Here is a 12,879-nt window from a genome sequence, read left to right on the forward strand (position 1 = left end):
AGGCAGCTGTGGGCGTGTATTGTAGTGGCCGACATACCTGATCCAAATAGTGGTGATAGATGGAGTGGTGCTATAATAGTGTGTTGGAGGGTGTTGGAGGGTGTTGGAGGGTGTTGGAGGGTGTTGAGGGTGTTGAGGGTGCTGGAGGGGTGTTGAGGGCAGCTGGGCGGTACTGTAGTGGCGACATACCTGATCCAAATAGTGGTGATAGATGAGGTGCTGTTAAGGTGTAGTTGGAGGGGTGTTGAGGGTGTTGAGGGGTGTTGGAGGGTGTTGGAGGGCAGCTGTGGGGCGTGTATTGTAGTGGCCGACATACCTGATCCAAATAGTGGTGATAGATGGAGTGGTGCTGTTAATAGTGTGTTGAGGGGTGTTGAGGGTGCTGGAGGTGCTGGAGGGGTGTTGAGGGTGTTGGAGGGTGTTGAGGGGTGTTGAGGGCAGCTGTGGGGCGTGTACTGTAGTGGCCGACATACCTGATCCAAATAGTGGTGATAGATGGAGTGGTGCTGTTAATAGTGTAAGTTGGAGTGCTGGAGGGGTGTTGAGGGTGTTGGAGGGTGTTGGGGGTGTTGGAGGGTGTTGAGGGGTGTTGGAGGGTGTTGAGGGCAGCTGTGGGGCGTGTATTGTAGTGGCTGACATACCTGACCAAATAGTGGTGATAGATGGAGGGTGCTGTTAATAGTGTGTTGGAGGGTGTTGGAGGGGTGTTGGAGGGGTGTTGGAGGGTGTTGAGGGTGTTGGGGGGTGCTGGAGGGTGTTGGAGGGTGTTGGAGGGCAGCTGTGGGCGTGTATTGTAGTGGCTGAACACCTGATCCAAATAGTGGTGATAGATGGAGGGTGCTGTTAATAGTGTAAGTGAGGGTGTTGGAGGGTGTTGGAGGGGTGTTGGAGGGTGTTGGAGGTGTTGGAGGGTGTTGAGGGCAGCTGTGGGCGTGTATTGTAGTGGCCGACATACCTGATCCAAATAGTGGTGATAGATGGAGTGGTGCTGTTAATAGTGTAAGTTGGAGGGTGTTGGAGGGTGTTGAGGGTGCTGGAGGTGCTGGAGGGTGTTGAGGGGTGTTGAGGTGTTGGAGGGTGTTGAGGGCAGCTGTGGGGCGTGTGGTAGTGGCCGACATACCTGACCCAAATAGTGGTGATAGATGGAGTGGTGCTGCTTGGTTGGTGTAAGTTGGAGGGTGTTGGAGGGTGTTGAGGGTGTTGAGGGTGTTGGAGGGGTGTTGAGGGGTGTTGAGGGGGTGTTGAGGGTGTTGGAGGGTGTTGAGGGTGTTGAGGGGTGCTGGAGGGTGTGGAGGGGTTGGAGGGTGTTGAGGCAAGTGAGGGGTGTTGGAGGGTGTTGGAGGGTGTTGAGGCTGGAGGGTGTTGAGGGTGTTGAGGGGTGTTGAGGGGTGTTGAGGGTGTTGGAGGGTGTTGAGGGTGTTGAGGGTGTTGAGGGTGCTGGAGGGGTGCTGGAGGGTGTTGGAGGGGTGTTGAGGGGTGCTGGAGGGTGCTGGAGGGGTGTTGAGGTGTTGGAGGGTGTTGGAGGGTGTTGAGGGTGTTGGCAGTTGAGGGCAGCTGTGGGCGTGTACTGTAGTGGCCGACATACCTGACCCAAATAGTGGTGATAGATGGAGTGGTGCTGTTAATAGTGTAAGTTGGAGGGTGTTGAGGGTGTTGGAGGGTGTTGGAGGGTGTTGGAGGGTGTTGGAGTGCTGGAGGGCAGCTGGAGGCTATGTGGCGACATACCTGACCAAATAGTGGTGATAGATGGAGTGGTGCTGTTAATAGTGTGTTGGAGGGTGTTGGAGGGTGTTGGAGGGGTTGAGGGTGTTGGAGGGTGTTGGAGGGGTGTTGGAGGGTGTTGGGGGTGTTGAGGGTGTTGAGGGCAGCTGGGGCGTGTACTGTAGTGGCCGACATACCTGACCCAAATAGTGGTGATAGATGGAGTGGTGCTGTTGGAGTGTAAGCTGAGGGTGTTGGAGGGTGTTGAGGGTGTTGGAGGGTGTTGAGGGCAGCTGTGGGCGTGTACTGTAGTGGCCGACATACCTGACCCAAATAGTGGTGATAGATGGAGTGGTGCTGTTAATAGTGTGTTGGAGGGTGTTGGAGGTGTTGAGGGTGTTGGAGGGTGTTGGAGGGTGTTGAGGGTGTTGAGGGTGTTGGAGGGTGTTGGAGGGTGTTGAGGGTGTTGGAGGGTGTTGAGGGGTGTTGGAGGCAGCTGTGGGGCGTGTATTGTAGTGGCCGACATACCTGACCCAAATAGTGGTGATAGAGATGAGTGGTGCTGTTAATAGTGTAAGTTGGAGGGTGTTGAGGGTGTTGGAGGGTGTTGAGGGTGTTGGAGGGTGTTGAGAGGGCAGCTGTGGGGCGTGTATGTAGTGGCCGGACATACCTGACCCAAATAATAGTGGTGATAGATGGAGTGGTGCTGTTAATAGTGTGTTGGAGGGTGTTGGAGGGTGTTGGAGGGTGTTGGGAGGTGTTGGAGGGCAGCTGTGGGCGTGTACTGTAGGCCGACATACCTGACCCAAATAGTGGTGATAGATGGAGTGGTGCTGCAATATGTAAGTTGGAGGGTGCTGGAGGGGTGTTGGAGGGTGCTGGAGGGGTGTTGGAGGGTGTTGGAGGGTGTTGAGGGTGTGAGGGTGTTGGAGGGTGTTGGAGGGTGTTGGAGGGTGTTGGAGGGTGTTGGAGGGTGTGGAGGGGTGTTGGAGGGTGTTGAGGGTGTTGGAGGGGTGTTGGAGGGGTGTTGAGGGGTGTTGAGGGGTGTTGGAGGGTGTGGAGGGCAGCTGGGGGGTGGTACTGTAGTGGCTGACATACTGACCCAAATAGTGGTGATAGATGGAGTGGTGCTGTTAATAGTGTAAGCTGAAGGGGTGTTGGAGGGGTGTTGGAGGGGTGTTGGAGGGGTGTTGGAGGGGTGTTGGAGGGTGCTTGGAGGGTGTTGAGGGTGTTGGAGGGTGTTGAGGGTGTTGGAGGGTGTTGGAGGGTGTTGAGGGTGTTGAGGGCAGCTGTGGGCGTGTATTGTAGTGGCCGACATACCTGACCCAAATAGTGGTGATAGATGAGTGGTGCTGTTAATAGTGTGTTGAGGGTGTTGAGGTGTTGAGGGTGTTGAGGTGCTGGAGGGGTGTTGGAGGGGTGTTGGAGGGCAGCTGTGGGCGGTACTGTAGTGGCCGACATACCTGACCCAAATAGTGGTGATAGATGGAGTGGTGCTGTTAACAGTGTGTTGAGGGTGTTGGAGGGTGTTGAGGGTGTTGAGGGGTGTTGAGGGGTGTTGGAGGGTGCTTGGAGGTGTTGAGGGGTGTTGAGGGTGCTGGAGGGTGTTGGAGGGTGTTGGAGGGCAGCTGGGCGTGTACTGTAGTGGCCGACATACCTGACCCAAATAGTGGTGATAGATGGAGTGGTGCTGTTAATAGTGTGTTGGAGGGTGTTGGAGGGTGTTGGAGGGTGTTGGAGGGTGTTGATGTTGGAGGGTGTTGAGGGTGTTGGAGGTGTTGAGGGCAGCCAGGGGCGTGTACTGTAGTGGCCGACATACCTGACCCAAATAGTGGTGATAGATGGAGGGTGCTGTTAACATTGAAGCTGGAGGGTGTTGAGGGGTGTTGGAGGTGTTGGAGGTGCTGAGGGGTGTTGAGGGGTGTTGAGGGTGTTGGAGGGTGTTGAGGGTGTTGGAGGGGTGGAGGGTGTTGAGGGGTGTTGGAGGGTGTTGGAGGGTGTTGAGGGGTGTTGAGGGTGCTGGAGGGGGCAGCTGTGGGCGTATTGCAGTGGCCGACATACCTGACCCAAATAGTGGTGATAGATGGAGTGGTGCTGTTAATAGTGTAAGTTGGAGGGTGTTGGAGGGGTGTTGAGGGGTGTTGAGGGTGTTGAGGGGTGTTGAGGGCAGCTGTGGGCGTGTATTGTAGTGGCTGACATACCTGACCCAAATAGTGGTGATAGATGGAGTGGTGCTGTTAATAGTGTAAGTTGGAGGGTGTTGGAGGGGTGTTGGAGGGTGTTGGAGGGTGTTGGAGGGTGTTGAGGGCAGCTGGGGCGTATTGTAGTGGCCGACAACCTGACCCAAATAGTGGTGATAGATGGAGTGGTGCAAAGTGTAAGCTGGAGGTGTTGAGGGTGTTGAGGGTGTTGAGGGGTGTTGGAGGGTGCTGGAGGGTGTTGAGGGGTGTTGGAGGGCAGCTGTGGGCGTGGCATTGTAGTAATGACATACCTGACCCAAATAGTGGTGATAGATGGAGGTGCTGTTAATAGTGTGTTGGAGGTGTTGGAGGGTGTTGGAGGGTGTTGGAGGGTGTTGAGGGGTGTTGAGGGCAGCGGGGCGTGTATTGTAGTGGCCGACATACCTGACCCAAATAGTGGTGATAGATGGAGGGTGCTGTTAATAGTGTAAGTGGAGGGTGTTGAGGGGTGTTGAGGGTGTTGGAGGGGTGTTGAGGGTGTTGAGGGCAGCTGTGGGGCGTGTATTGTAGTGGCCGACATACCTGACCCAAATAGTGGTGATAGATGGAGTGGTGCTGTTAATAGTGTAAGTTGGAGGGTGTTGATGGGTGTTGGAGGGTGTTGAGGGGTGTTGAGGGGTGTTGGAGGGCAGCTGTGGGGCGGTATTGTAGTACGACATACCTGACCCTAGTGGTGATAGATGGAGTGGTGCTGTTAATAGTGTGTTGGAGGGTGTTGAGGGGTGTTGAGGGGTGTTGAGGGTGTTGAGGGGTGTTGAGGGTGTTGGAGGGTGTTGAGGGTGTTGGAGGCAGCTGTGGGCGTGTATTGTAGTGGCTGACATACCTGACCCAAATAGTGGTGATAGATGGAGTGGTGCTGTTAATAGTGTGTTGGAGGGTGTTGGAGGGGTGTTGGAGGGTGTTGAGGGTGTTGAGGGGTGTTGGAGGGTGTTGGAGGGTGTTGGAGGGTGTTGGAGGGTGTTGGAGGGTTTGAGCCTTCAAATTAAGATGCTGTAACCTGTCTCTGTACTCAAGGTTCATAATGCCGGGATTAGTCTTATCATTTCTCTGAATTCTTTCTAGATTCTATATCCATTCTTGCATCCCAATCATCCCTACCACATTCTACCACATCCCATCACACCCTACCACACCCAACCCCAACCACACTCCACACCATTCTTACAGTGCCTGGTGCCTATCCTAGCGTGTGATGGCTGGCAAATTACAACAGTGGAAGGACTTGGGAATCAAAAGGATGGTCTACATGTTATCCAAGACACCCTAGCGAAGAAATCTGGCTCACAGTGCGGCTACTGTTCGCCTGGCTTTGTTATGAAGATGTATGGGTGAGTAGACATATGGCTGGGATATGGCTAGATACCTGAGAGAGAGAGAGAGAGAGAGAGAGAGAGAGAGAGAGAGAGAGAGAGAGAGAGAGAGAGAGAGAGAGAGAGAGAGAGAGAGAAGGTGTGTGTCTGTGTGTGTGTGTGTGGGACGTGTGTGTGTGTGTGTGTGTGTGTGTGTGTGTGTGTGTGTGTGTGTGTGTGTGGGATAGACAGATTGAGAGAGAATGAGAGACAGAAATAAAGAGATAACTAGAGTGACAGACAGACAGAAACTAACAGAAAACAATTAAACAGAAACAGACAGACAGAAACCTAACCTAACAAAACTTTCTTTGTTCACTTTACAGGTTAACCAAAAGTCAACCAACCTGGACAGAAGAAGAATTGAATCACATATAGACGGGGTAACCTATGCCGTTGTACAGGTTACAGGCCTATATTACAGGCCTTAAATCCATCCCTGTAACGGAGACTCAGGTACAGGTCAGTTTACAGGTTGTAGAGTAATTAACGCATATATATGTTTAGTGTGGCCTGTAATGGATGTAGGTTAGGTAGAGTTAATTACAGGTTACAGGTTATCGACACCTCTGTTATCTCCCACAGGCTGGCAGGAGGCTGTTGCAGAGGAGGTGGTGGTGGTTGCTGTCAGCCTGGTAATAAGTGAGACAGATAATAATAATAATAATAATAATAATAATAATAATAATAATAATAATAATAAAATAATAATAATAATAATAATAATAATAATAATAATAATAATAATAATAATAATAATAATAATAATAAAAAAAAAATAATAATAATAACAACAACAACAACAACAACAACAACAACAATAATAATAATAATAATAATAATAATAATAACACAACAAACAATAATAATAATAATAATAATAATAAAATAATAATAATAATAATAATACTACTAATAATAATACTAATAATAATAATAATAATAATAATAATGATAATAATAATAATAATAATAATAATAATAATAATAATAACAAACACAAACAATAATAATCTTCACAGGTCAAACCAGACACCAAGGTCAAGAGCATTGTGATTGGTGAGCAACCTGGTACTACCCAACTACCCTGGAGGTAAGAGAGAGAGAGAGAGAGAGAGAGAGAGAGAGAGAGAGAGAGAGAGAGAGAGAGAGAGAGAGAGAGAGAGAGAGAGAGAGAAAAAAGAGAGAGAGAGAGAGAGAGAGAGAGAGAGAGAGAGAGAGAGAGAGAGAGAGAGCTATCTTATTTTCACACGGACCTGCAGACCACACTGGCAGGCCTGGCAGCTGACACCAAATACCAGATTGTTTGTGGCGATACAGTGAAAGGTACGTGACCTTGACCTGACCTGACCTGACCTAACCTAACATAATACTAAACAAATCTAACCTAAAATGATATTAAACTAACCAAACCTAACCAAATTCTAACCAAAACCATAAATTCTCACAGCTGTTTACAAGACCGATGGGCCGTACACAGCTTATTTATAACACGAATGATACCAGATATGTCAAGGAGCGTAATAGCTAACGACTCGATGGTGATTGGCGCTGACGTATCGATAACAAGACTAATTAGCGAATTAAGTGAAGCTGGAGACAGTCTTTCTGGATTCGCTACCTGAAGAATAATCGCTGAGACCTGGAAAGCTGTTGCTAGTACAAGCGTCAGGAATGTGAGTGGCTAGTTGGCTAGTTTTGCTAGTTGCTGGAATGACTAGGAAATTGCTAGTGTTTCTCTGTATGAATATTGTGTGTGTTTGAATTAGCTAGTCTTGTTCATAATAGCTGGAAATTATTTTTTTACCCAATTAGTAAAGTATCACCATCATATTACCCAATTTCCCATTAATCCATAGGCCTATTTCCCCAATTTATGTCCTAATTTCTTAATCATAGGCCTATTTTTCCCAATTGTCTCCCAATTTCCCATTAATCATAGGCCTATTTTCCCCAATTTATGTCCCAATTTCCCCTTAATCATAGGCCTTTTCCCCAATTATGTCCCCAATTTCCCCATTAATCATAGGCCTATTTCCCAATTTGTCTACCCATTTCCCATTAATCATAGGCCTATTTTCCCCCAATTATGTCACCCAATTTCCCATTAATCATAGGCCTATTTTCCCAATTTATGTCACCCAATTTCCCATTAATCATAGGCCTATTTCCCCAATTTATGTCCCAATTTCCCCATTAATCATAGGCCTAAATTCCACCCCAATTTATGTACCCAATTTCCCATTAATCATAGGCCTATTTTTAATTATGTCCCCAATTTCCCCATTAATCATAGGCCTATTTTTCCCAAATTTATTTACACAATTTCCCCATTAATCATAGGCCTATTTTCCACAATTTATGTCTTTTAATTTCCCCAGATGGGCAGTTGGGGAGAAACATCACAGCTAAGGTTCTACACCCTGAGTTTCATCGGATATTTTCCTTGGTCTCCTCGTAGCTGGTGCCGTAACAACAGGTAGGTTATTACATAGGTTATTACAGGTTATAAGGTTTAGGTTATGGAGTTATGGAAGGTTTTTAGGTTGTGGGAGGTTGTGGGAGGTTGTGAGTTTATAAGGTTATTACAGGTTATTACAGGTTATTACAGGTTATTACAGGTTATGGTAGGTTATGGAAGGTTGTGGAAGGTTGTGGGAGGTTGTGGGAGTTGTGGAGTGTTATTATAGGTTATTGCAGGTTATTACAGGTACGGTTATGAAGGTTGTGGAAGGTTGTGAAGGTTGTGGAGGTTGGAAGGTTATAGGTTACAGGAAGGTTATGGAGGTTACAGGTTATGGTAGGTTATGGAAGGTTGTGGTAGGTTGTGGTAGGTTGTAGAGGTTGTGGGAGCTTATTACAGGTTATTATAGGTCATTACACGTTGTGGAAGGTCACATTATGTTATTACAGGTCATTACAGGTCAATAATTTAACATAACCTGAAATCTAAACAAACACTACTTGAACCAAATCAACCAATCAAACCAAACACCAACCAAATCTAACCAAAATCTAACCAAAATCTAACAAAAACCTAACCAAATAAGAGAACTTCCCTCCCCTCCTAGGTGGGCCAGATGGAAGTTTGGAGAAATACAACTTGGAGGAATTGTTGGAGGTCGACCTCGTGGGAGACGTCGAGTGATACTTGATGTGGTCTTGACTCCAGCCTCTGAGGATACTGTTGTGAGAACCTTTAAGGTGAAGTTCTTATAAATTGTAAATTATATAAAATTATTTTTTTTAACAATATCATCTCCCTCTCCCCACCTCGACCACCCCTCACTGCCCTCCACCCCTCACAGAACCCCCCCGCCCCAGCAACACTCATGCCCAGGTCAACGCAGGGTTCAGACTGCAGGTGGACGCTACCAACGCACATACAGTCACAGGGTCTCCTATTATTGCTTATGGAGGCGTTAACCCTTCTTTCGTGAGTAGAAATTGATGATCTGGGGTAAAATTGATGGGGAATTGATGATCTAGGGGTAAAATTGACGTCAAATTGATGATCTGGGGTGAAATTGGTGAAATTGATGATCTGGGGGTAAAATTGACGTCAAATTGATGATCTGAAATTGAAATTGACGTCAAATTGATGATCTGGGGTGAAATTGACGTCAAATTGATGATCTGGGGTGAAATTGACGTCAAATTGATGATCTGGGGTAAAATTGACGTCAAATTGATGATCTGGGGTTATCCTTTAGGTGAGCCAAGGCCACTGAAGAGGCCCTCAAGGGTATGAGTTTGGAGGATGAGGTCGCACTCCAAGGAGCTCTGAGGTCCTGGCTGGAGAGGTCATCTGATAACAAACCTGAAGACGCCAGCCCTGAATATAGAGTGGCTAACTCAGAACTTACTGTACAAGGTGTGTAGTGTATGTTTTTTGGACATGCATGGTGTGTAGTGGACGTTTTTGGGTGTACATGGGGTGTAGTGTATGTTTTTGGGTGTACATGGGGTGTAGTGGACGATTTTGGGTGTACATAGGTATAGTGGACTTTTAGGTGTACATGGTGAGTAGTGTATGTTTTTGGGTGTACATGGTGTGTAGTGGACGTTTTTGGGTGTACATGGGGTATAGTGTATTTTTTTGGGTGTACATGGGGTATAGTGTATGTTTTTGGTGTACATGGGGTGTAATGTATGTTTTTGGTGTACATGAGGTGTAGTGTACGTTTTATGGTGTACAAGAGTAAGTAGTGTACTTATTGGTGTAGAGAGAATGTACTGTGAAGTGTAAAGTCAGAGGTTAAGTTAGATTAAGTTAGAATTAAATTAACCTAACCTAACAACCTAGATCATCCTAGAAATAAACATATCTAAAGCATTATAACAAACCTTATTTCTCTCCTCCCAGACCATCCTGGGTATAATAGGTGACATGCACCTTAACTACCAGCCACTAACATCATTAGACCAAACTCCAGTGCTAAACAAACATTTGACCAGAATACTGATGTTTGGCCACTCAAGTTTAAATGAAGTGTTTGGCCTCCTAGCTGAACCTGTTATGAAACTTGAGGCTCCTATACAGTGTAGTGGTGAGTGTGTACAGTGTAGTAGGTTTAAATGAGTGTTTGGCCTGGCTAGACCTGTTCGTAGAAACTCGAGCTCCCTATACAGTGTGGTGAGTGTATACAGTAGTGGTTTAAATGAAGTGTTTGGCCCCTAGCTTCAGACCACACCATTATGTTTTGAGGGCTCCTACAGTGTATTAATTTGTGAGTGTACAGTGGTAAGTTTAAATAGAGTGTTTGGCCACTAAGCTAGACCTATAAACTCAGGGGCTCTATACAGTGTAAAGTGGTGGAGTGTACAGTGTAGTAGAGTTTAAATAGAAGTGTTTGGCCCCCTAAGCTGAACCTGTTATAAACTCGAGGCTCCTATACAGTGTAGTGGTGAGTGTGTACAGTGTAGTAGGTTTAAATGAAGTGTTTGACCCCTAAGCTGAACCTGTTACATGAAACTCGAGGCTCCTATACAGTGTAGTGGTGGAGTGTACAGTGTGGTAGAGGTTTAAGTAGAGTGTTTGGCCTCTAGCTGAACCTGTTATGAAACTCGAGGCTCCTACTACAGTGTATAGTGGTGAGTGTGTACAGTGTAAATGCAGAGGTTTAAATGAAGTGTTTGGCCACTAGCTGAACCTGTTATGAAACTCGAGGCTCCCTCCATACCGAGCAGTGGTGAAGAGTGTACAGTGTAGTGGGTAGAGCCCTTTTCAGAATGTATTAAGTTTAAATAGAGTGTTTGACCCCTAAGCTGAACCTGTTATGAAACTCAGGCTCCTACTGAGGTGTAGTAGTGAGGTGTACAGTGTAGTAGGTTTAAATAGAAGTGTTTGGCCACTAGCTGAACCTGTTATGAAACTCAGGAAATCCCTATACAGTGTGATGGTGAGTGTACAGTGTAAGTGGTTTAAATGAGTGTTTGACCCCTAAGCTGAACCTGTTACTTGCCAGAAACTCAGGCTCCTGCTTACAGTGTAGTGGTGAGATGTACAGTGTAGTAAGTTTAAATGAAGTGTTTTGACCACTAGCTGAACCTGTTGTGAAACTCAGAGGCTCCCTGCAGTGTGAGTGGTGCAGGTGTGTGTGTGCAGTGTAGTAGGTTTTAAATGAAGTGTTTGGCCACCCCTAGCTGAACCTGTTATGAAACTCAGAGGCTCCTATACGAGTGTAGTGGTAGGTGTACAGTGTAGTGGTGAGTGTGTACCCAGTGTGGTAAGTTTAAATAAGAGTGTTTGACCTAGCTGAACCTATTGCATGAAACTCCCAGAGGCTCCTATACAGTGTAGTGGTGGGTGTGCAGTGTGGTAGGTTTAAATGAAGTGTTGGCCCTATTTGAACCTGTTGTAAACTCAGGCTCCTATACAGTATGGCATGTTGAGTGTCTGTGTAATGGGATTTAAATGAAGTGTTTGGCCCACCTAAGCTGAACCTGTTATGAAACTCGAGGCTCCTATACAGTGTAGTGGTGAGTGCTTGCAGTCATAGTAGAAGGTTTAAATAGAGTGTTTGGCCACTAGCTGAACCTGTTATGAAACTCGAGGCTCCTACTTTGAGTGTAGTGGTGAGTGTACAGTGCAATGGGTTTTAAATGAAGTCATTTGACCCCTAGCTGAAGACCTGTTATGACTCGAGGGGCTCCTATACAGGTGTAGTGGGTAGAGAGTGTGTGTCTGATGTAATGCAGGTTTTAAATAGAAGTGTTTGGCACTAAGCACAGACCTGTTATGAAACTCGAGCTCCTACTCGGTGTAGTGGTGAGAACACTGCAGTGGTAGGTTTAAATGAAGTGTTTTGACCCCTAGCTGAGACCTGTCACTAAACTCAGGGCTCCTGCTCCCAGTGCCAGTGTGGTGAGTGTAGCACAGGTGTGTGGGGTTTAAATGGAAGTGTTTGGCCCCTAGCTGAACCTGTTGCTGAAACTCGAGGCTCCTGCAATTGAGTGGTGAGGTCCCAGCCCAGGTGTGGTAAGGTTTAATGAAGTGTTTGGCCCCTAGCTGAACCTGTTATAAACTGAGGCTCCTATACAATGTATTAATTTGAGAATTAATACCCAGTGTAGTAGGTTTTAATAGAGAATGTTTGGCCCCTAGTTGAACCTGTCTGACTCAGGCTCCTACAGTGTAGTAGTACAGAGTGTACAGTGGCCAAGTTTTAAATAAGTGTTTGGCCACCTACTTTGAACCTGTTTATGAAACTCAAGGCTCCTATACAGTCCTTAGTGGGTGATGTACAGTGTAGTAGGGTTTAAAATAGTATTTGGCCACTAGCTGAACCTGTTGCATGAAACTCCAGAGCTACTACAGTCTAGCAAGTGAGCATTTAGTGCTTGCAGTGTAGTAGGTTTTAAGCCGATACTTTGGCTAGTTGAACCTCTATCACTTGAAACTCAGGCTCCCTACTCACAATGTAGTAAATTGAGTATACAGTGTATTGAGTTTAAATAAATGTTTTGACCCTAAACTATCCAAACTCAGGCTCCTGCTACAGGTAACAGTGGTGGGGAAGTCTTTGGGGTGTAATGAGTTTAAATAAATGTTTGGCCCTAGCTGAACCTGTTATGAAACTCGAGGCTCCTACAGTGTAGTAAGGTGTATGCAGTGCTGTTAGGGTTTTAAACAAGTGTTTGGCCCTAGCTGAACTGTTGCAAACTCCAGAAACCTGCAGTGTGGTGGTGAGTGTACAGTGCATAGTGGTTTAAATGGCAGCCCTAGCTTGAACCTGTTATGAAACTCGAGGCTCTACAGTGTAGCCAAGGTAGTGTGCCTGGTGTGGTTTTAAATAAGTGTTTTGGCCCTAGTTGGACCTGTCATGAAACTCCCAGGCTCTATACAGTGTAGTGGTGAATTACCTTGCAGTGTAGTAGGTTTTTGAAATAAGTGTTTGGCCTAGCTGGAGCCTGTACCAGAAACTCGAGGCTCCTATACAGTGTGATGAGTGAGTGTACAGTGTAATGAGTTTAAATAGAGTGTTTAACACTAGCTGAACCTGTTATGAAACTCGAGGCTCCCTACTACAGTGTAGTGGTGGAGTGTACAGTGTGGTAAGTTTAAATGATGTTTGGCCTAGCTGAAC

At 46.5% G+C, this 12,879-nt stretch overlaps 1 long non-coding RNA gene across 1 annotated transcript; it reads left to right on the top strand.

Moving 5' to 3' along the window:
• Positions 1-2,788: 2,788 nt before the first annotated feature.
• On the top strand, positions 2,789-5,683 carry LOC121860224. Its single transcript, XR_006087841.1, has 3 exons — positions 2,789-2,842; positions 5,109-5,269; positions 5,617-5,683. It is a non-coding gene; the product is annotated as an uncharacterized LOC121860224 (long non-coding RNA).
• Positions 5,684-12,879: the final 7,196 nt, after the last annotated feature.

The sequence above is a fragment of the Homarus americanus genome, unplaced genomic scaffold, assembly GCF_018991925.1.
Source record: "Homarus americanus isolate GMGI-L3 unplaced genomic scaffold, GMGI_Hamer_2.0 scaffold46156, whole genome shotgun sequence".
In the NCBI taxonomy this organism is placed as follows: Eukaryota; Metazoa; Arthropoda; class Malacostraca; order Decapoda; family Nephropidae; genus Homarus; species Homarus americanus.